Source organism: Zingiber officinale, chromosome 11A (assembly GCF_018446385.1).
Source record: "Zingiber officinale cultivar Zhangliang chromosome 11A, Zo_v1.1, whole genome shotgun sequence".
NCBI classification, from domain to species: Eukaryota; Viridiplantae; Streptophyta; class Magnoliopsida; order Zingiberales; family Zingiberaceae; genus Zingiber; species Zingiber officinale.
The window spans coordinates 95153159-95175582 of NC_056006.1; the positions used below are offsets into that span (position 1 = coordinate 95153159).

General features: G+C 37.1%; 1 long non-coding RNA gene and 3 other non-coding genes across 4 annotated transcripts; 1 reads left to right on the forward strand and 3 right to left on the reverse strand.

The window, feature by feature from the left end:
* Positions 1 to 4404: 4404 nt before the first annotated feature.
* Positions 4405 to 6623, forward strand: LOC122030862. Its single transcript, XR_006125637.1, has 3 exons — positions 4405 to 4627; positions 5474 to 5524; positions 6413 to 6623. It is a non-coding gene; the product is annotated as an uncharacterized LOC122030862 (long non-coding RNA).
* Positions 6624 to 16254: 9631 nt separating this feature from the next.
* TRNAI-AAU lies at positions 16255 to 16328 on the reverse strand. The gene has a single exon. It is a non-coding gene; the product is annotated as a tRNA-Ile (tRNA).
* Positions 16329 to 16394: 66 nt separating this feature from the next.
* Positions 16395 to 16468, reverse strand: TRNAI-AAU. The gene has a single exon. It is a non-coding gene; the product is annotated as a tRNA-Ile (tRNA).
* Positions 16469 to 16749: 281 nt separating this feature from the next.
* On the reverse strand, positions 16750 to 16823 carry TRNAI-AAU. Its single transcript has one exon. It is a non-coding gene; the product is annotated as a tRNA-Ile (tRNA).
* Positions 16824 to 22424: the final 5601 nt, after the last annotated feature.

A 22424-nucleotide genomic window follows, 5' to 3' on the forward strand; every position in this document is an offset into this window, starting at 1 on the left:
ATTACTTATCTATTTGCTCTAATTAAGGTTTTAATTTTTCATAGGAGCGATATGATGAGCTATTGTTATCACAGAGAAGTTCAGGTAATGGTGATAATATTGAGGGATCTGAGCCGTCTGTTACTAATAATTTAGATTTATGATTGGAAGCCAGTGGAGGAGTGAAAGGGGAAGGATAATAGGTATGAGTTCTATGAGCAGAATCCATAATGTTCCTCGAAGATCTTTATCTTCTTCTACCCCACCCGTAGTAACAACACAAATTCATAGCTTAACTGAAGAGGTTGACAATTTGAAAGGCATAATTTCTCAAAGAGATCAGCAAATTTTAGAAATTCAACAACAAAATTCACAAAGAGATCTAGATATGATTGAAATGCACAAACAACAAGCCTTTTCTTTTGTAACAATTTCAACAATTTAGATCGGGTCCAAGTTATATTCCTCTTGATATTGGTGATGATGCCAACGACAATGATGATGTCGTCGATGATGTTGATGATGATGCATGAGTGTTTGTAATTAGAATTTTTGAATTCTTTTATTTTATTGATTTTGTAAATTCTTAATTTTTGTATTTTGATTAGTATTGTTATTTTTGTTTCAAACAAAGTTGGTAGGCAAAGATGACGGTGGTATTGACGTAAAAATATGTAAGTCTTTACCTATTTATTTTGTGTTGGTTTATAAGATATTCTTTTTGTTTGTTTACTTTTTGATGTAGGTAGAAGAAGGAATTGGATTGAGAAGGCTCTCCATGAGATTATTTTCTACTTTATCTCTTTCATGATTTTGTATGAGATTGGAATTTGGATACAATGACATGTTTCTTGTAACTTTGTTGTAGTGTTTGGTTTAGGGTGTTAGTTGTATTTGTATATTGTTGTAATTTGTATTGTTGGATGATGATGTTTGTTGTGTTGTTAGTTTTATGTTCTTAGTTTAAGTTGTATATGGAACATGTTTTGATGATGTACGTTTATTGATGTTTGTATTCATTTTGTTGTACACTAATATGTTAGTTGATTTTTGTTTTATATTTGTGTTTAGTTGTGTATTATATTTATGTTGAATCCGTTTGAAAAAAAAAATTAATAGGAAAAATTATTGAAATTAGATGGGTTTGGACGTTTTGGTTTAATTTTGGGACGAATTTTATAACGAAATTATATTCGTTGGAAATATCGTATTTTATCGAAATACTCCAACGAATTTATATTTTGGTTGGAAATTTCCAATGAAGATATAAATTCGTTGGAAATTGCCAACGAATCATTTTTCGTTGGAAATTTCCAACAAAACGAAGAATTCGTTGGAAATTTCCAACAAAAATATAAATTCGTTTGAAATTTCCAACAAATCATTTTTTCGTTGGAAATTTCCAACAATCCAAAAAAATATATAAATTCGTTGGAAATTTCCAACGAATCATTTTTTCTTGGAAATTTCGAACAAAACGAAGAATTCATTGAAAATTTCCAACGAAAATACATATTCGTTGGGAATTTCCAACGAAGAAAATGATTCGTTGGAAATTTTCAACAAATTTTGATCTTCGTTGGAAATTCCTAACGAATATGTATTTTCATTGGAAATTTCCAACAAAAATAAGGATTCATTGGAAATTTCCAACGAAGATCAAAATTTGTTGGAAATTTCCAATGAATCATGTTTTCATTGGAAATTCCCAAGGAATATGTATTTTCATTGCGGAATTTGTATTTTGTAACTTTTGCAACAAATAATCATTCGTTGCAAATCTGTTTGCAACGAATACGTTTTTTCATTGCTAATTTGCGACAAATTTAGGGTTCGTCGCAGATTTTTTCTGCCGACATTTCAAACGAATATTTATTTTCGTTGCAAAATTTTCAACGAATTTTGCAATGAATATTGTTTTCGTTGCAAAATTTCCAACGAATTTATAATTTTTCGTCGCAAATTTTTGGGACAGTGTATTTGCAATGAATTTTTTTCATCGCAATTTTCGTCCCAAATCCAATTTCCAACGAATTTTTTTCTAAAATTTGTTGCAAAATTCGTCCCTAAGTGACAGTATTTTTGTAATGGATTCTAATGTTTCCCGGATTGTATATCATCCTGGTGTTAAATTGTAGGCATAACCTTCATTTCTTGGTTAGTCAAAGCTCATGAACCAATCATCAATTCTCTACAACGTGGAATCAGGTACTCCTAGAATTATTGTTCACTATAATCTATCAATATGCGAACTTCCTTTCAATGTCACCAGAATGTCAATGATATATAACTGCAGAAGACCTAAAATATCAATATTTGGTTGTCTGAGAAAATTGAATTAAGATGGAAAAAATTATTTTTTAGATTGCCAATTGTAACCTTGGACTGTAAAATGAATTCAAACAAGAACGAATCTAAGAGCATAGAGCCAACTCTCTCTAGACTAGAGAAATATTTGGAAGCGGATAGTTAAGATATGCTCCAATAAAACTGCTTAAGTTGAACTTGTTACTTATGTCTTCACCTTGTTATGTTACATAACGTTCAAACTTCATGTAGGACACCCCACATTATGAGATGTAGATAAGTTGAACTTGTTACTTATGTCTTCACCTTGTTATGTTACATAACGTTCTAACTTCATATAGGACACCCCACGTTATGAGATGTCGAAATAATATTTTATTATCTTATGTCAGATAATTTATTAGCCAAGATATGCTCAAATAATATTGTTTACTTTGGAATGAAAGAAGAGGGGCACTTGATGATCTAAATTCATGTAATTTATGAAACTTAAAAGTAAAAATAAAAAATAAAATATAACAAAAATTAAAAATTGAATGTTAATTTAAGGTAGTTTGGAGGTTTATGAAACTGAAGTTGTTTATGTTATGCAAATAGTTAAGGTTAGAATTATTTAGCATATGTTTTTTTTATGGAAAAATCATGTTTATGTTTATGCAAGTAGTTAAGGTTAAAACTATTTAACATATGTTTAATATGAAAATCTATGTTTATGTTATAGGAATGTTTGAGTTCAGGTTTTAGGTTAGCATGATTTTTTTTAGTGCATATGATATATCATGTTGCTTAACAAAGTATTTATATTTATGACATGCAAATCGTTACGAAATTAGACATAATGATAAAACCATGTTTATGCTTATGCAAAGCAAGAGATTAAGTTTAAAATTATTTAAAATATGTTTACCTTTAGAATACATGATTGCATGGATTAATTATTGTATATCATAGTTTGAACTAGGGGTGGGCATAATTCGATTAAAACCGTAAAAACCGACCGAACCGAAAATTTTTGATTTTTTTTGTTCGGTTTTTTCGGGGTTTCGACTGGTTTCGATTTAAGTTTTTTAAAATTCGGTAATTCGGTTCGGTTTACGATTTTGACTCCCAAAAAATCGAAAAACCGAACCGATCGTATTATACTTAAAATATTATTTTTATGGATATTGGATCATACAAGTGGATTAGTTTCTAATCATTTATAATATAATAGCATAATCAAATTATATATTTATATATTTACTTATTGTTACCGGATAACAAAATTTTAGTATTACTTTAAATTCATAATTATTTTAATAAATTGATACTTTTTCTTTGTCTCTAAACTAATATTTGTAGTAGCACAAAATCAATTTAATTTATTGTATAAACCGTATATAACCGACCGTATAAATCGAACCGTATTATAATAAAAATCGGACCAAACCGTAATAAAATGGTTTGGTTTTGGATCCAAAATCTTTAAAACCGAAATCGAAAAAATAAAACTATAGTAGGGTACCGGATCAAACCGGCCGATGCTCACCCCTAGTTTGAACATGCTAAGTCTTTAGACTCATAATATTGATTGTTGCAAGTGTCAGGACAAAGGAAATAGTCGGCTTTGACTAGTGAGGAAGTTATGAGAGTATAATCTAAAAATCTTCTAGTTCATACTTTTTGCATTAGTTGGTTGTTTTGTTCTCTTTTAAGAGAATAAATTGTGAATCTTTATGATATGTGTTTGGTACCTACTAGTAGCTTCTTGTTTTGAGAACTTAATGAGACACTTTAATAAATTTTGAAAATGATGTATGAGTTTTGAGAACTTTTCTTTCAAGATATATGAATATTTTAAGGTGTAAATAAAAAACCTATTCAATAGTAAATTTAGAGACGTTTCAACTCAACTATACTTTTTTTTAGTGTTTTAAAAGAGAATAAGAGTGGGAAGATGGAATGAACCTCTCAAGAAATATTAATTTAGAGGGAAAAAGATTTTTCATTTGGCAAAAAAATTAAAAGAGTATTTTATTTATTTATTTATTTATTTATTTATTTATATTGTCCAAAAAAGAGTATCTTCTTTTTTAAAAATTATTAAAATAATAACCTATTCATAATTTAATCGGGCCGGGTTCAGTTTGCGCCACGAATACCCTCGTCGACTTTGACGATCGATTCTTTTTCTTCGGTGAAGCCGAGCAGGAAAAGAGTCTCGCGAGATCGAAGACCTGCCGCCGATCCAAGCATCGGAATAGCAGGCTGGCAAACTTCCCGTGGGATTGCAGCTCCCAAGACATGTCTGCGACATCCGAATCCTTCTGCCATAGCAATCGTGGCCTTTATCTACATCCAGGTTTGCCGAATCTACTCCTTCCCGGTACTTGGTCGTGCTGATCTGATTGCTTCTGTTGCTCTTTTGACTGTGTTAGTCTGGATAAATATTTTTGTTTTCTGCAAACGGAATTTTTGAATTTTGGATGCGTCAAACAATGATATTTTTTTAGAGTTTAGGGTGATAAAATGTCTTTCTGAGGGTTGAATTTTTTGAATAACCAGCTCACTGGATGATAAATAGTTTCGTCGCTGTTACATCTCTGGAAACCTATGCATTGGGGTCGTTGAAATTAAGTAGACAGATTAAACATCCACTAAATATATGTGGAAAGAATAGAAGCGTGGCATTTGACCAGAAAGTGATTAATAATAGTATGAGGTTTTAGGAGAATGAAAATAAGTCTTGCTTTTTTTCTTCTAATATTGTCACTTAAACTTTTGCTATAATTGACTGCATCATCTGATCATATACACACCTTCAGTGTTTTTTTTTTCTTTTAAAGGAATGACTTAGTAGAGAAAGGGAGTAGTTTAGGTGAGTGGAAAAGAAAAGAAATTTATTTTATTCATTCATCCACTCATCTTGTTTACTTCGTGGAAATTGTAAGGAAGAAAGTGTCTATTATTTTTCCTTTCCTCTTCCTCCTGTCCGCCTTGAAAATAAATGTTATTGTGTATCTCTTCTCGATGATTTTTTTTTTCTGCAATGGAAAATTCATTCTCATGCTATTGTATTTTCGTTCATGCTATTAGATTATTGTTTCTTATGAAAGCTTTTACATTTTACAAGCCAATAACCAAGTATGCTTCGACAGAGAACTGCAAATATTTCCTGATTTAATTTATTCACACTTAATGACTTTAGGTGCGTCTTTTCAATGCGCAGTCTGAGTATGCAGAGAGCTTGGCTGCTGTTGTAAGATACACTGTCCTACATATTGATACTTCAGTAGTAATTAAATGCTTTATTATCTCTGTTATTTACATCGTAGTCCCATTTTATTTGGTATTTTATGTCTTCTATATGGTGTTTTATATTTTTTTGCTGTAGTTAATATGTCATAGACACCAGTTTATACCATTCCCAGACGTTTTGTTACTTAAACCAATGATTTGGCCTCGAGATATTTTTACGATGTCCAATTGATAATCTCAGCGGCTTAGATTTTTATGGTTGCGTCACTGACACTTAGTTGCTTTCAATATAAAATATTTTTTTGCTTGTCCCATGATATGGATCATGCTTCAATTGTATACAAGTGGAATCTGAAAATCGGAGAACAAGTCAAATGCGTTTGTTGATTGATCAGATAAGCACACAACAAGGGAAAATCATAGCATTAGAAGGTGTAAATTGAGCTTCAAATTAAATAGATTTCTCTTTATTTCAATTCAATTTGCTTTGATGGTACCAATGAGAGCACATAAAAGACGATAGTGTATTAACTTGAAATATACTATACTCTAGATGGAAACATGCACCTTTACTTTAATTTAGATTTTTATTCTCTGTACTTTGATTATGCAAGGACTTACCATTTTGGTCTATATTGTCATTTGTACTTTCAAAAATTTTAGGATGTCACTGCATACACCTTGTGCAACTACATGACGAGTGTGGCAGCACTTTCAGCATATACTGCTTTTATAATGTCATCATGCTATGAATTTTTTGTTTGGTTAACCATAAGAAATGCATGGATTACCATATAATTATGAGTTGCTATACAGTTTTAGTTGATATCACAAAAACAATTTTGAGAGAGTTTTCGTCTTTAATTTTAATGTCTTCCTGATGTATCAGAAACAAACATATATAAAGATGAAGAATCTGCTCAACTGAAGACCCTACTTCAAGATCTTAAGAGTATGTTTTTCATTAATTTTTTTGTTTGTTATCATCTAAGAGGAGTTTCTATTAATTTATGTGCAGTGAATTTGATAATGCTACACTATTTGTTTTGTGCTTAGAATTTGCATGAACCATAAACCAGAAGTTTGAACAATAGTTAATACGGCTGGTCAGATATCTTAGCATAAACTGCACGTCCTCAATTATTTACTGTTTAAGTATGATCAACCCAAGACTCACGTCTTTGTCTTAACCTTCCTAGTGTGTAGTGACAAAGTGAGAGAGAGAGAGGGGTAGAGGGTCAGATTGCATTACCATGGATGCAATATGTGGTCAAACAAGTTATTAAACTTAGTTTGATTGTTATTTTTGAAAATGGATCTTATTGGCTGGTCTAATAACACAAAATCAATCAAACTGGTCAAAAGTTGGAAATGAGATTCTACCATTTCCGAAAATGAACCATATTTAAAATTAGAAAAAGAAACACAAAGCTGAAAAAAAGAGAAGAATATTGCACCTAAATTAAAAAAAAAAAAATCTAAACGTACAGAAGCTTCAGTATATCTGTACTACTACAATTGCGTATGTATGTGTAACAAGACAGAAAGAGGCCATGAAGATTCGAGTACCATGGAAGACAGAAGTTATTTTTTAATTCTTTCTTCAGCTCCATTTATCTTTCTTCCCCTTGTCATTTATCTACCTGTTTTGTTTTCTATGTTGTAATAAAAGGGCCTGAGAGACCCCTATGAAAAGAAATTGGTTTGAATTAAATATGTCTGATGGGATGGTTTTCATTTCTATTCTATTCCTACTTGGCTATTCATATGGCACGTGGAATTAGGGGAAATCAAGGGGGCAGGATGACTTCTAAAACTTGCTTTGTTTCTTCTCTTTTAAGACCCACAATGTCTCAGGATAGTGGAAAGGGCTTGGGTTTGATGCATCGTTTTGTAAGGGTGAGACTGTGAAAGAACTTTTAAGGTGATGTGTTTTGATCAAATAAGCTTTTGGGATTTTTTTTTTTTTACCTCCACTCCCTTCTTTTCCCTTTGAATAATTCACAAAGTAGGGAGTAGGGGCCAGAAAATGTAGATTCTTCTTCTGTGTGGTGCAGTAGAGGATAGCAGAATGAAAGAACAATTATTTTTTAGTTGAATAAGTGGTTTTCAAGAAGGGAAATAAACATAAGAGCCACTTGTAACAAGAAAAGATGGGAATGCTTTGGTTTTAATGATCTCCATTTGGTGATTTGAAAGAGCTGAAAGATGCTTCAAAATTGTGAATCAGTAGGACTAGGACTAAGCAGTGGTTGAGTTCGACCAGTGACTTCTTCCTTGTGACTAGATTACACGTTTGATCCTCATTTTCTCATGGGGTCTCCTAATCATTGGATGATGGCTTCGCTCATAACTTGCTTAGTTGCTTTGATACAAAAATGGTTAGGAACACCAACAATTTGAATTATGAGCGAGAAAGCATGAGGTAACACAAGTGCCACTTGTAACAAGAAAGGAGGGTGGATACTTTGGTTGTAATCGTTGCCATATGATGACTTTAAAGAGATGCATGATGCTGACCATCAAGTTTGGTGGTCGTTTGTGTTTGAATGTATTGATTTGACACTAACAGCCTTGATTAATTCGGTGTTTTTTAGGTAAGTGACTATTTGCATGCTAGTACATGAATGTGGAAGTAATTTTCTAATCTATTAACCTTGGATGCAGAAAAGAGTCTACAAAACTTGTAGAGTTTGTTAACATCCACTCAAGACCAGGAAAAAAAATTGATGGGTAGAGAGCTCCTGTGAAGTATGAACTATAATAATAAACAATAATTTTTAAAAATTAACCTTTCAACACCTCCCTCTTGCTAGACAAAGTCAAGAAGGCATCTTGTAAAGTGACTCAGTATCAAATTTAAAGGAAAAGGGGACTCATGAGAATCACGGACAAACTGCTTTTGTCCATTGACATTCCAAGAGGAAACAGCCATTATGGTCCTTCAAATCAAACAAATCAGTATGTTGCAAATATCTGGAAGTTAATGAAAAGTAAGAACAGAATTAGCAAATCAAGAAGGAACATACTTGTCAAGAAGAGTAGATGTTGCTTCAAAATAGTCAAAAAAATCTGGAGCAATCTCCATGTCATCTGTTTAATGAGCAAAAACCTTCTAAAAATGAAGAAACAAAAAATAATGAGAACAAAAATCTCTGAAACAATAAATATTAAGTAGATGAAACCTTCTAATATGATGACTCAATTGAACTTGTGGCTGACGAATAATTCATCCAAAGCCTATTTGTAGTGCCCTGAAAATTTTCCATGTTCCAGAATTAAAGCAAATAATATTGTATGATAAGACTAGAAAAATATGAAGCTTACTAGCAATCTTGTAATATGCGGTTATTTCTCCAGGTCTTTCTGTTGCGACTGGTTTTAAATCTAGGTGCTGCAATATAGTCAACAATCAAACCCAGCTTTACAAATTTTGACACTGATCATGTAATAAAAGGACAGCCCGATACATAAAACTTTCGCTATGTGAGATCCCGAGAAAAGATTCATTATACATAATCTTACCTTATTTTTTACAGAAGATCGGTCACAAAGCAACAATTTTAGTTGTGACAAGGCTCCCCTTCTATATACTGATCATGCAATATGAAATTTAAATATTATGCAACACTTTGCACATATAAAATAGTGTTTTTATTAAAAGCTATACTAGGGAGTAACGACTGGCTGCGTGGACTGTTAACAAGAATAATGATACATAATCACATACGTGACCAACAACTACTACTGATGTTCCGAGTCAGATTGGGTCGAATTGAGTTTTTTTTTTTTTAACCCAACCCAAATCTGACTCGAATCCGAGTTCAACCCAAAACATCTAAACCCGAACCCGAACCTAACCAACCTGATCAACCCGAACCCGACCCATATAATCCGAAAATCCGATTCAAAACGATTTTTTTGGACTATTTTTCCTATAATTCTTCACTTTTATCTCAATGCTCCATCATTATCATAAAAATATACATAAAAATATCTAAAATTTTAAAATAAAATTTGATTTAACCCCTAAAAAATCCACAAACCCCTATATTTAAGTCAACCCGGGTCAACCCGAACCCGACCCGACCCAACCCGAAAATTTTTTACTCTCCAATCCTCCAACCCGAACCTGACCCGAATCCGAAAATGTCCAACCTGAATCTGATTTTTTTCGGGTCGACTCGGGTTGGGTCGTCGGATCAGGTTCATTTTTGACACCCCTAACTGATGTGGATTCCGTGTCATCAACAACCAAACGGCCCAACAATTCACGGTGAATAACTTCATCGGCGGCAACCATCCCTTACGGCGGCATTAACTTCCTTGGCGGCCTCAAGTAGTAACTGAATTCCATTGTGCATTAATGCACAGTCAAATGTAGAAGGAAAACGGGGGCGCATTCAATTTATTTGTGGAAAGTTGTGTGAACTTAAATGAAATTATTGCTTGATTGACATTGCCATTCAAATGAACTCATAGCACTCAATTAAGTTTCAATTAAGTCAGAAATTGTCCTCATCTAATGCCCAATTAGTTAGAGGTCATAAATTTACTATAATAGAATAGATATTAAATCCAGATAATTTATCTCCCTATAATTAAGTTTGAAACTAATTTAACATCCATTTTCGTGGTCTCAAATAAAATATTACCTAAATTAGAAACTAATCTTAATCTTTAATTCCTTATATTAAATTGGAAGTATCTTACTTTACAAAGAAACCAATCTTTAATACCTTATGTTAATTTATATAATAATTGTAAAAAAAATGGTACAATGTGTGCCAATTCTATATGACTTTTTTAACTACCAATAAATAGAATAATGAAGAACTTATTTTAACATTCCTAAGACACAGAACCTTTTTGTTAGGGGAAAAAACTTATTTCTATAAGCAAAATGATCATTTCTATATAATTTAGTTATTACTCATTTTTAGGGTATGTTTAGGATTAGAAATCTTGACACGACGACGACAGAAGTCCACCTGTCACAAAGAACAATAACATTCAGGCCTTCTTCAAAATTTCTTCTCATAAATCTTGACACGACTACGACAGAAGTCCACCTGCCACAGAACAATAACATTAAGGCCTTTTTCAAAATTTCTTCTCATAGCATAAAGATTCCTATATAGAGTAGACTTATCTAAAGTGTCCCGATAAAATCACTCAGATGCCTTTGTTAGCACGATCTTTCAATAGTAATGAAAAGAAAGTAAAAAATGAGAGCTATAGTTAGAGAGCCCGGGAGAGAAATGTTGGATCTCGTGAGTATTTTAATGTGATCAATCAAGTTAGGTTAGGTCCTACTTGTTATATGATCCGTGTGTCTAAGTGTACAAGAACTTAAGAGCGCGGGAAGTGAGCAGAAGACGCAGCTAGCGAGAAGGACAGCACGGGAAGGAAGTCGACGGGCTCGGTGCGTCCAAAAGACGAAAGAGCTGCAGAAGAGTACACCGGTGGGCAAGAAGAACGTGCATGACGTTCGAGAGACGTAAAGCCGGGACGGAAGACTGCTCGAGGAAAAGGTCGGAAATTAGGTTCGGGTGAGCCCTATTTCGATTGGTCGTAATCACCCAATCAATCGGAGCTTCGGAAGGAGAAAGGAAGCCAAAAGGAGCTGAAGAAGCTAGCCAGAGGCGCCTTCAACCAATGCTGAAGGCGCCTTGGCTGCCTATACTGTCTGAGGAGCCTCAGACAGCTTGGAGGCGCCTCAGACCTAGTCCGAGGCGCCTCCAAGGACAATTGAGGCGCCTCAGACCCAGTAAACTTGAACGTTTGCATTCAGATAAAGTTTTATCCGATCAAACTATTGGAGGTACCTTGAACCCCTGTTGGAGGCGCCTTGAACCCTCGAGATAGAATTTTCAGGAGCTATATAAAGACCCCTAGAGCTAGGAAATAAATATTCAACAACATTCAACTCTTGTACTTCATTCCTAGCAACAGTTCTAAGCTTTTAGTGTATAAAAGACTTCCCCACCTTCAGAGAAGGAGATCTTTAGTGCGCTTTTCATCGCCTTGGATTAACAATCATCTTGGTTGTAACCAAGTCAACTTCTGGTCTTCTTTAATTCCTTTTGTTTTGTTATTTTATTATTATTGCTATTTATTTTGAGTTGAAAGTCTTGAGGAGGGTATAATTTTATTTTGCAGGCAATTCACCTCTCTCTTGCCGGCCCCGCTGCACCAACAAGAGAGAGCCCCCCTCCTACCATCATCATCGTCGTATGTAGGGAGAGAAGATCTCATTAATAGACCACTTTAATATCTCATTAGTACCAATAGATGTCGTTTGTAATTGATGTATCCTTTAGTGTTAGTAAATGTTGTATGCCGGGAGCTTAGGAGGTCCCGAGGTCGGCAGCTCAGCGATTCAGCAAGATGGGAAATCGATGAGTCAACATCTTGGGAGATTGGAAACTTGGTCGAATCGGCTTGGCTCAACCAGTCGAAGATTGTTGATACTCCATGTGGATGTTATGTTGACCGAGTCTTCAAACACGCCACATGGTCCTTGTATTAACTAAACCTTGATTTTGCCACATGGCTTCCCTATTGACTGAGTCAAGAGCCCGCCACGTGAATCCTTACCTCCACATCACAAGTATCCCCTTCAAGTATAGTTAAAGGATAGTATAGGCTGACTAATTGGATAAGTATTCGGGTGTGGAGATAATGGATCGCAACATGTCAAGGCGTAGGAGAGAAATTAATCCATGACTAAGTCATAGTTAGGGGAACAATTGGTGATGCCATCCCAGACCGAGGAAATACTCGATCTATGGCTATGTCCAAATCAAGAGAGAATAACTCAATCCTAACTATGTCTGAGTTATAAGAGAATAATAATGGTCTATCTTACGACTCCTGAGTACCCGTGGAGTCTGAGAAAGAGTAGCTCTATCCATGGCTATGTCCGAGTCGAGAGCGAATAATAGTGTTGATCTCATGACTCCTGAGTATTCGTGAAATCGTAGAGAGATTACTTGATCTACGAGTATCTCCGAATCAGGAGAGAATAATAATGTCGATCTTATGACTCATGAGTACTCGTAGAGTTGGAGAGAGAATAATTCGATTCATGTCTATGTCTGAGTCAGGAGAGTATAATAATGTCAATCTTACAACTCTCGAGTGTCTGTAGAGTCAGAGAGAGAATAACTCAATTTACGACTATATCCGAGTCGGGGGAGAATAATAATAGCTGATCTCACGACTCTCGAGTATCCATGAAATCAGATAGAGAATAACTCGATCTGTGATTATGTTCGAGTCAGTAGAGAATAATAATGATCAATTTTATGACTCCCGAGTACTCATAGAGTCGAAGAGAGAATGGCTCGATCCACGACTATGTCCGAGTCATATGAGAATAATAATGGTAAATCTAACGACTCCCTAGTACCCGTAGAGTCTGAGAGAGAATATCTCGACCCATGACTATATCCGAGTTAAGAGAGAATAGGCCAATCCACTACTATCTCTGAGTCGGAAGAAAATAATATGCTTAATCTCTAAACTCTCGAGTACTCGCGTGAAGTCAAAGAAAGAATAACTCGATCCGCAACTATATTTGAGTCAGAAGAAAATAATAATGATCGATCTCACGACTCCTGAGTACTCGTAAAGTCAGAAAGAGAATAACTTAATCTGTGACTATGTCCAAGTCGGGAGAGAATAATAATGTCGATCTCATGACTCCCGAGTACTCATGGAGTCGGAAAAAGAATAACTCTATCTACGACTATATCCAAGCTTGGAGAGAATAATAATGTCGATCTCACGACTCCCAAGTACCCATGGAGTCTGAGAGAGAATAACTTAATCTACAACTATGTCCAAGTTGGGAGAGAATAATAAACTTGATCTTATGACTCCCGAATACTCGTGGAATCTGAGAGAGAATAACTCGATCCACAATTATGTCCGAGTCGGGTGGGAATAATAAGCTTAATATTGCGACTTCTTAGAACCCATGGAGTTGAAGGGAGAAAAGCTCAATGAATATGTCGATGAACTCCTCGATCTGAGATCGAGTGACTTGGAGTTTGTGGGAGCATGCATAGACTTGGTGTATGACCCGAGTATCTTTGATTTTGTGGGAATATGCATAGACTCGATGTAGGACCCAAGTGTCTTCTTTTTTTTTATGAAAAGGTTAATATATATCATCAAAATATGCACAATCATACAAAAATAACCATGAAGCCCCTTATGTTATATCTGATGAAATGTTAGATCTAGAAGGAGAATCATGGTAGCATACATGTGTTAACTCGTGTACCACCTCTCACTCTCTCTATGACGCACGATGGTTGCCTACTCATCCTCCATATAAGGTACCAAAGCTGAGGTATCAATCAACACTGTCCATGATTTCTGTCCATATTGTTCGTGTCTCTACATCATCTCTATCCAAGCTCTGTCCTGCATCCTCTATCAGCGGGTGCCTCTGCACCCTTCATGCCATGTATCTCTGTCATGTGACCGTGAGCCACTAATGGCTCCAAATAATCTCTATCAGCCTCCTATGTCATGAGTCTATGGCTACCCGGTGTCGTATATAAGTCTCATGAAGTTACTTTAAGCAAATGACCAGCCATCAACGAATTTGATGTGTCTTTATAGTGAGCCGTGTGTTGTAGACTAGATAGACCTTTGTGGTAGGCCTATGCACCTTCATGGGCTTTTTGGCAAAGTCCTAGCCATAAACGTATTTGATGTTATCATTGTTGGGTTGCAAAGTTGCAAACATAGTCCCATATTGAAAACACATGGGAAAGATCATGAGTTTATAAGAAAAAGATATCTTCATTGGCATGAGACCTTTTGGGTAGAGCTCAAGAGCAAAACCATGAGGGCTTAGACCCAAAGTAGATAATATCATATCATTGTGAAGATATCTAAATTCTTTTCGATCCTTCAATTAGTATCAGAGCCAAGTTACTCTTCACCGGACTAACCGGCGGAAGAAGCATAAGCCAGAGCCATAATCCAAGATCGAACCATGTGGGTGAAACCTTGAACAAATTAGGGGAGGTCCTAAGCAGGTCAAGGTGACCCGATGCTCGAGGAGAGACCTTGAGTAGGTCAAGAGTGACTCGATACTTGAGGGGGACCCTGTGGTCCTGTGTTTGAGGGAGGATTGTTGGGGTTGTAAGGTTATAAATATAGTCCTACATTGAAAACACATGGGAAAGCTCATGGGTTTATAAGAAAAAGATATCTCCATTGGCATGAGGTCTTTTGGGTAGAGCCCAAGAGCAAAATCATGAGGGTTTAGGCCCAAAATGGACAATATCATACCATTGTGGATATTTATAAATTCTTTTCGATCCTTCAGTCCTTACTATAAACAGTTTACTGTAGACTAGATAGACTTTTATTGTGGATCTATTCACCCTCTTGGGCTTTTTAGAAAAGTCCCGGACATAAATAGATTTGACGTGTCTTTACCACTAGTCGTTTGCTAACGACTAGATAGATCATTCTAAGGCATATCTATTCACCTATACATCACCATTAGTCCATGTCATCTCTTTCACATACAGGCATCATGCTCTACTACATGACTCTCTCTGTTGTGGTCTCCTCTCCTATTCATCATCCTCATCTTCTAGGTTCTCTCCTACATACAGTCCTTATGCTCTACTGCATGACTCCACCCGCTGTGGTCTCCCCGCTCCACTCTCCTCACTCCTCACTACTCTCTCTCTATGGCATCATCTAGTAAGCTTCGTCCACCGCGTCGAAGTTGTCCTCCAAGTGTCCTGCATCCCATCCAGCATCCTGCTCTAGTAGGTCATCTGCATATCTCCCCCAACCAACTGCGGGAGAGTGACCTACTGCGGGAGAGTCTCTCTATATCTGGGTCGTCTGCCACTGGGTGTATCTAAAAAAGAGAGGGTATCCTCTGCCATGGTAGTGTAGTGAGAAGTCGATACATGTGCCAATCCGTGTGTAGCCTCATGCTGCTATCAGCTCTGAACCAAGCATTCAAACACAAATTTTTTTACCAAGGCTAAACTTTGGTTGGGCAAAGTGACATTTAGAGTAGTGCCCCAGTTCTATATCTATAGTAGGGGGTATATATGGTGAATAGACCTCAGTGTACTATGTCAAAACAGAAGATTATGTACCTCACCACAAAACCTAATGCAGAAGAAGGATGATACCTCACTACTCCTAGCAGGCCTGTCAACAACCTATCTATATGTGTGATAGTTATGTCCTCTAAAATGCATGCACTCGCTAAGTGTACAGGGATCCCTACACTCAAGATGTACAAAATATATGCCCGCACTGTGCTAGTCTATATGTATGCTATGATGTATGCTCCTATCTATGCATGTATCTAAACATGTGTAAAGTAGGATAGTATCTCCAAAAACTACATGACCTCAAGATATCACTCGTGTCTAAGTACCTGGTCTGAGAGTACACCAAGCGCCCTTAAGACATGCACCTGTATCTTCCTAAGGACCGCTTGCCATCAAATCTCTTCCCCTCAAGCATGTTGTTGTTCAGTGCGATTAATTGTTAAAAATAATTAATATATACTCTTTTCTATATTCGGAAAAATAACATGGACCATGCAAGTTTCGAATGACCTTCGCGTTAATAGCACGACGTTCTAACCAACTAAGCTAATAGGCCAGTACATTTGATAGTTAAAAAGTTTTAAAATATATTATCTATATCCAACTATAAGCAAAAATATAATGACCCATGCAGGTTTCGAACCTGCGACCTTCGCGTTATTAGCACGACGCTCTAACCAACTGAGCTAATAGGTCAATGTATCCAATTGTTACAAAGTTTTAAAATATATTATTTATATCCAACTATTAGAAAAAATATAATGGCCCATGCAGGTTTCGAACCTGCGACCTTCGCGTTATTAGCACGACGCTCTAACCAACTGAGCTAATAGGCCAATCCGTTAGATTTGTTAAGTACCTGGTCTGAGAGTACACCAAGCGCCCTTAAGACATGCACTTGCCATCAAATCTCTTCCCCTCAAGCATGTTGTTGTTCAATGTGATTAATTGTTAAAAATAATTAATATATACTCTTTTCTATACTCGGAAAAATAACATGGACCATGCAAGTTTCACCTTCGCGTTAATAGACCAACTGATCTAATAGGTCAGTACATTTGATAGTTAAAAAGTTTTAAAATATATTATTTATATCCAACTATAAGAAAAAATATAATGGCCCATGCAGGTTTCGAACCTGCGGCCTTCGCGTTATTAGCACGACGCTCTAACCAACTGAGCTAATAGGCCAATGTATCCAATTGTTACAAAGTTTTAAAATATATTATTTATATCCAACTATTAGAAAAAATATAACGGCCCATGCAGGTTTCGAACCTGCGACCTTTGCGTTATTAGCACGACGCTCTAACCAACTGAGCTAATAGGCTAATCCGTTAGATTTGTTAAGTACCTGGTATGAGAGTACACCAAGCGCCCTTAAGACATGCACCTGTATCTTCCTACGGACCGCTTGCCATCAAATCTCTTCCCCTCAAGCATGCTGTTGTTCCTTGCCATCCAAATGTGATGTGCCATCGCTGACATGCAAGGTGGCGAGCTCTGGTCAAGGTGGAAGTCCCTCGATACTACTGTCTGAAGGTCTACAACATGCAACAATACGTGGTCATCTAGGACCGCATCTACAGCTAAGCTCTTATCTATCCCCATAATCGTTGAATCGGCTCACATTTGAAGAAAATGTGGTCCAGAGTCTCCTCATCATGTTGGCAGAATGTGCATAGTCTGTCCTCTAGATAATCTTGTTCAACACGCATTGACAGCCTCCCATGGCCCAAGAACCACACAATGAAGGCATGGCTTGGCTGGATGTCTTTCTGCCATACTAATGTAGGACCTAAGTGTCTTCAATTGCGTGGGAGCATGCATAGACTCGATGTAGGACCCAAGTGTCTTTAATTGTGCAGAAACACACATAAACTTGATGTAGGACCCAAGTATCTTCGATTTCATGGGAGCATGCATAAACTCAGTGTACGACCCAGGTGTCTTCGATTTTGTGGGAGCACGCACAGATTCAGTGTAGGATCCAAGTGTCTTTAATTTCGTGGGAGCACGGATAAACTTGGTGTGTGACCCAAGTGTCTTTGATTTCATGGGACCACTCATAGACTCGGTGTATGACCCGAGTGGCTTCGAACTCGATGTATGACCCAAGTGAATTCGCACTCGTGTATGACCCGAGTGACTTGGTCAACGGTCGCGGTGAAGCACCTTCATGTAAAGCTACAAGGAAGAGCTACAATTCATATTCAAAAAATATAATTATATACACTTGAACCTGATGTGCAGATTTGAGGTGACCCCGCCATTGTTCGGGAGATAATTTCTTGATCTTTTGTAGATACAGGCAGCTCAGTGAATATTGTTGGATCGTGATGCACGTGAGAGGGAGGGTGAATCACGTGGTTTTCAAAATGCTTCTTTTCAGTTTTGGAAAATATGAGTACGCAGCAGAAAGTAAGAATTCAAATATTAAGAGACATGAGAAGAACACAAACGATTTTTTTCTTGGTTCGGAGCCTTCGCCGACTCCTACTCCAAGGCCCAGGACTCGTAGACCTATCGATAGACAATCCACTAAAAATCTCTTCCGGTACCCCCGAAAGAGATAATCGAGTACAATAAAAGTAAGGCCAAGTGCAACACACTGCACTTGTCCTTTTTTAGTAATTAATTATAATAACAAGATTTTACTAACACTTTTTAGGAATCGAAATGAGCCATTTTGTGTTGATGTCTATCTGCCGGGCACGATCGGAACTCCTCGAAACAGTCGTCGGGCTCAACAGCTTCACAGTAGAGTTGCAATAAGAACCGGGAGCAGTCAGAGGCTCAAATGTACGCGTATGTACTGTTGGAACCCCAAGGTTATTTTGATGTGATCAAACAAGTTAAGTTTGGTCATGTTGGTTTTGATCCCTGTGTCTAAGTGTGCAGGAGCTTAGGAGCACAAGAAGTCGAGCAGAAGACGCGGCTAGTGAGAAGGAAGGCACGGGAGAGAGCCGACGAGCTCGGTGCGTCTGAGGGACGAGGTGCCACGCAAGAGTACACCTGTGGACGAGAAGAACATGCATGACGTTCGAGGGACGAGAAGTCGGAGCGGAAATCTGCTCGAGGAGAAGGTCGAAATTGGGTTCGGATGAGCCTTATTTCGGTTGGCCAAAATCACCCAAGCGAGCGAAGCTAGAGCGGAAGATCCGGACCAAGGTGAGCAGCACCGGAGCATAGAGCTAGGACCAAAAAGTCAACTTTGTTGACTTTAAGGGTCTGGGCGCTCGGACCAGTCCGAGCGCCCGGAACCTGATTTTGACTAGATCATGTATGACCGCGATCCGCCGCGGACGGGATACAGTTTTACCCCCCCCCCCCCTCCCAAGGCGCCTGGAACCCTTCCAGACGCCCCGACCAAGGTTATAAATACAGTCTTGGTCCAGAAGCTAAGAACAACAAGCATTTTAGTAATACAACACTTGTGCGCTCTTCATTGTTAGTTTAGCTTCTCATTTTCTGTGCTGTCACTACTCTAAGAGGCTTCTCCTCCTGAAAGATATCGTTAGTGCATTAACTTCCTTGGATTAACAACCTCCCCGGTTGTAACCAAGTAAAAACTGTGAGTTTCGTCCTTTAGTTCATTTCTTTAATTATTTATGCAAGTGTTATTTTAAAAGTCTTAAAAGGGTATTGGTGTTTCAACTTTGTAGGACTATTCAACCCCCCTTCTAGCCGGCATAATGGTCCCAACAAGTGGTATCAGAGCCAAAGAGCTTCAAGAGGACTAACCGCCAATCGAAGCAAAGACAATGGTCGGACTGAGCATATACCCGCTGAAGTTCGAGGGGGAGTTCACTAGCTGAAAAAAGCAAATGCAGGTATTCTTTAAAACCGACTTTGAATTACTTTTAATAATGAAGTTCGGTTTTGTAGCACCCGGAGGTAAGGAAGAATAACAGTGGACGAAAAAAGAGCAGGTCAACTACGTGGCAAATGGTAAAGAAGAATTCCATCTGCTGAGCGTCCTTCCGCCACAAGAAGTCAACCGGATCGGCACCTACAACTCAGCAAAGGAGCTTTGGGAGAAGTTCCTGGAGCTACACGAAGGGATGTCCGAGGCCAAGCTCGCGAGACGAGACTTACTCCGCAATCGGCTGACGAACCTACGGCTTGAAGAAGACGAAACAATTTCACATCTTCACTCGAGGACTAAAGAGCTCATCACCTGACTTTTGAATCTCAGAGAAAAGGTAAGTAACCGAGATTCTCTAAGGTACGCTCTTAATGCATTCCCTAGGAATACCAAATGGGCATCATTAGTAAATGTCTTCTATATCTCTAAGGACTTAGAATCTATTACCTTAGAAGAATTCTTTTCAACTTTTGAAGTGCATGAATCAAGATGTACAGATACGAAAGAGCCGAAGCACAACATCGCCCTCAAGGTAACAAAAGACTAACATGAGTCAGAATCTTTTCTCGACGACGAGGAAATGGTAATGATGGTAAGACGTTTTAAAAAATTATGTAAATCAAGAAAAACTAATCATCTGTAGGGTAGAAGGAAAAGGACGATCAGATGCTACCACTGTAACAAAGAAGGGCACGTCAAAGACAACTGCCCCAAGCTAAGGAACAAGGACAAAGGAAAGAAGTCTGCCCAAACGAACAAGTTCAAGACCTTAAAGGCGACGTGGGACAATACGTCGTCCAAATCAAAAGTCGAGGCCTTCTCCGGACCTGCATTAATGGCAAGTCATCAAGAAAATTTACACGAAGCAAGCTCGTCCGAAATGAGCATCGAGAGCATCGATGAAGGGGGAGCTACATCGGAAGAAAGCAACAATTCAGGGACAGCTACGGATAACGAAGTCAACAAGGTAAGTCAGGTGCAATCTCTCCCACCTGATAAATTATTTAAGTTTGTGAAATTATTAACCAAAGATTGTTGCAAATTTAAAAAGGAATTAAAAATTTTAAATTAATTCTAGCAAAATCTTGCCCATTAAAAGAATTTGACAAGATTAAACTAGAAAATGATATTTTGTAAAAAGAAATAACTAACTTGAAAAATAATGCATGCTCATATAACACAAGTTTTGGAAAATTCAATAACTTAAATTGATATTTCAGATATCACAAAGGACAAATTAGAAATATTTCAAAGAAATAAGTCCCTAGGAAATATCTAATCAATCCAGTTGGCTGGAACCTATATTGGGTTCCTAAGTCTTGTCTTACTTGAATCTAAATTTAAACTTAACGCTTTCAGCGAGAAAATTAAACATTTAATTTCCTTATGAGGTTTTTTTTAGAAGTGGTTGATGATCCAATAACCAAGAAGGTCTAATGTCTCGCCACAGCCTCGAAGCCAAATATTGAAATAAAGTGTTTAGTTGACTAACTGATAAAGCATTAAATTGAAATTAGATAACACTTTAAAGGGTTACTCAATTTTTTTTTAAAATTCTCAAAAATATTTTTTGCAAATTTCTTTTACTTAGAAAATTTTCACAAAAATATTTTTTCTTTAAATAATGACTCAAGCATTTTTGAAAATTTCTTAAAATTTTTTGCAAAGTTGTCTAACTTAGAATTTTTTTTTTTACTTAGAAAATTTTTTCTGCTTGAATTTAAAAAAAAAATCTCAAAATTTTCTTTTTCTAGTAAAACTTAGAAAAATTTACTCATTTTTTAAAATATTTTTTTTTTTAAAATCTTCTAATTTCTAATTTTTTTTTAAATTTCAAAATAATGTTCAATCTCATTTTCAAAGTTTTCAAAAATTGATAAGTTTTTTAATTTTAACCCTTACATTTTTCTTGGAACCCTATTTTTTATGTGATCAAAGGGGGAGAAGAAAAAGATTAAGTCAAGGGGGAGGTAGATGAATTTACAAACTGTTTATTTTTTGCACTTTAAATTGCAAACTTATTGCCTTTATTTTTATGTTGGTTACCCTAGCTTAACTTGGGTTGTTCACATCAAAAAGGGGGAGATTGTTAGAACCCCAAGGTTATTTTGATGTGATCAAACAAGTTAAGTTAGGTCCTGTTGGTTTTTGTCGTTGTGTCTAAGTGTGCAGGAGCTTAGGAGCATAGGAAGTCGAGCGGAAGACGCGGTTAGCGAGAAGGACAACACGAGAAAGAGTCGATGGGCTCAGTGCGTCTGAGGGACGAGGCACCGCGGAAGAGTACACCAGTGGACGAGAAGAACGTGCACGACGTTCGAGGGACGAGAAGCCGAAGTGGAAGCCTGCTCGAGGAGAAGGCTGAAATTGGGTTCCGGTGAGCCTTATTTCGGTTGGCCGAAATCACCCAAGCGAGCGGAGCCAGAGCGGAAGACCCAGACCGAGGCGAGCAGCACCGGAGCAGAAAGCCTGGACTGAAAAAGTCAACTTTGTTGACTCTAAGGGTCCGGGCGCCCGGAGTGATTCTGGGCGCCGGGAACTTGATTTTGACCAGATTGCGTTTGACCGCGATCCGTCACAGAGGAGATAAAGGTTTATCCCCTCCTCCCCAGGCGCCTGGAACCCTTCAAGGTGCCTCGACCAAGGCTATGAATACAGCCTTGGTCTAGAAGCCGAGAACAATAAGTATTTTAGTAATACAACACTTGTGCGCTCTTCATTGTTAGTTTAGCTTCTCATTTTCTGTGTTGTCACTGTTGTAAGAGGCTTCTCCGCCTGAAGGAGATCGTTGCATTAACTTCCTTGGATTAACAACTTCCCTGGTTGTAACCAAGTAATAAGCTTCATCCTTAGTTCATTTCTTTAATTATTTATACAAGTGTTATTTTAAAAGTCCGAGAAGGGTATTGGTGTTTCAATTTTGCAGG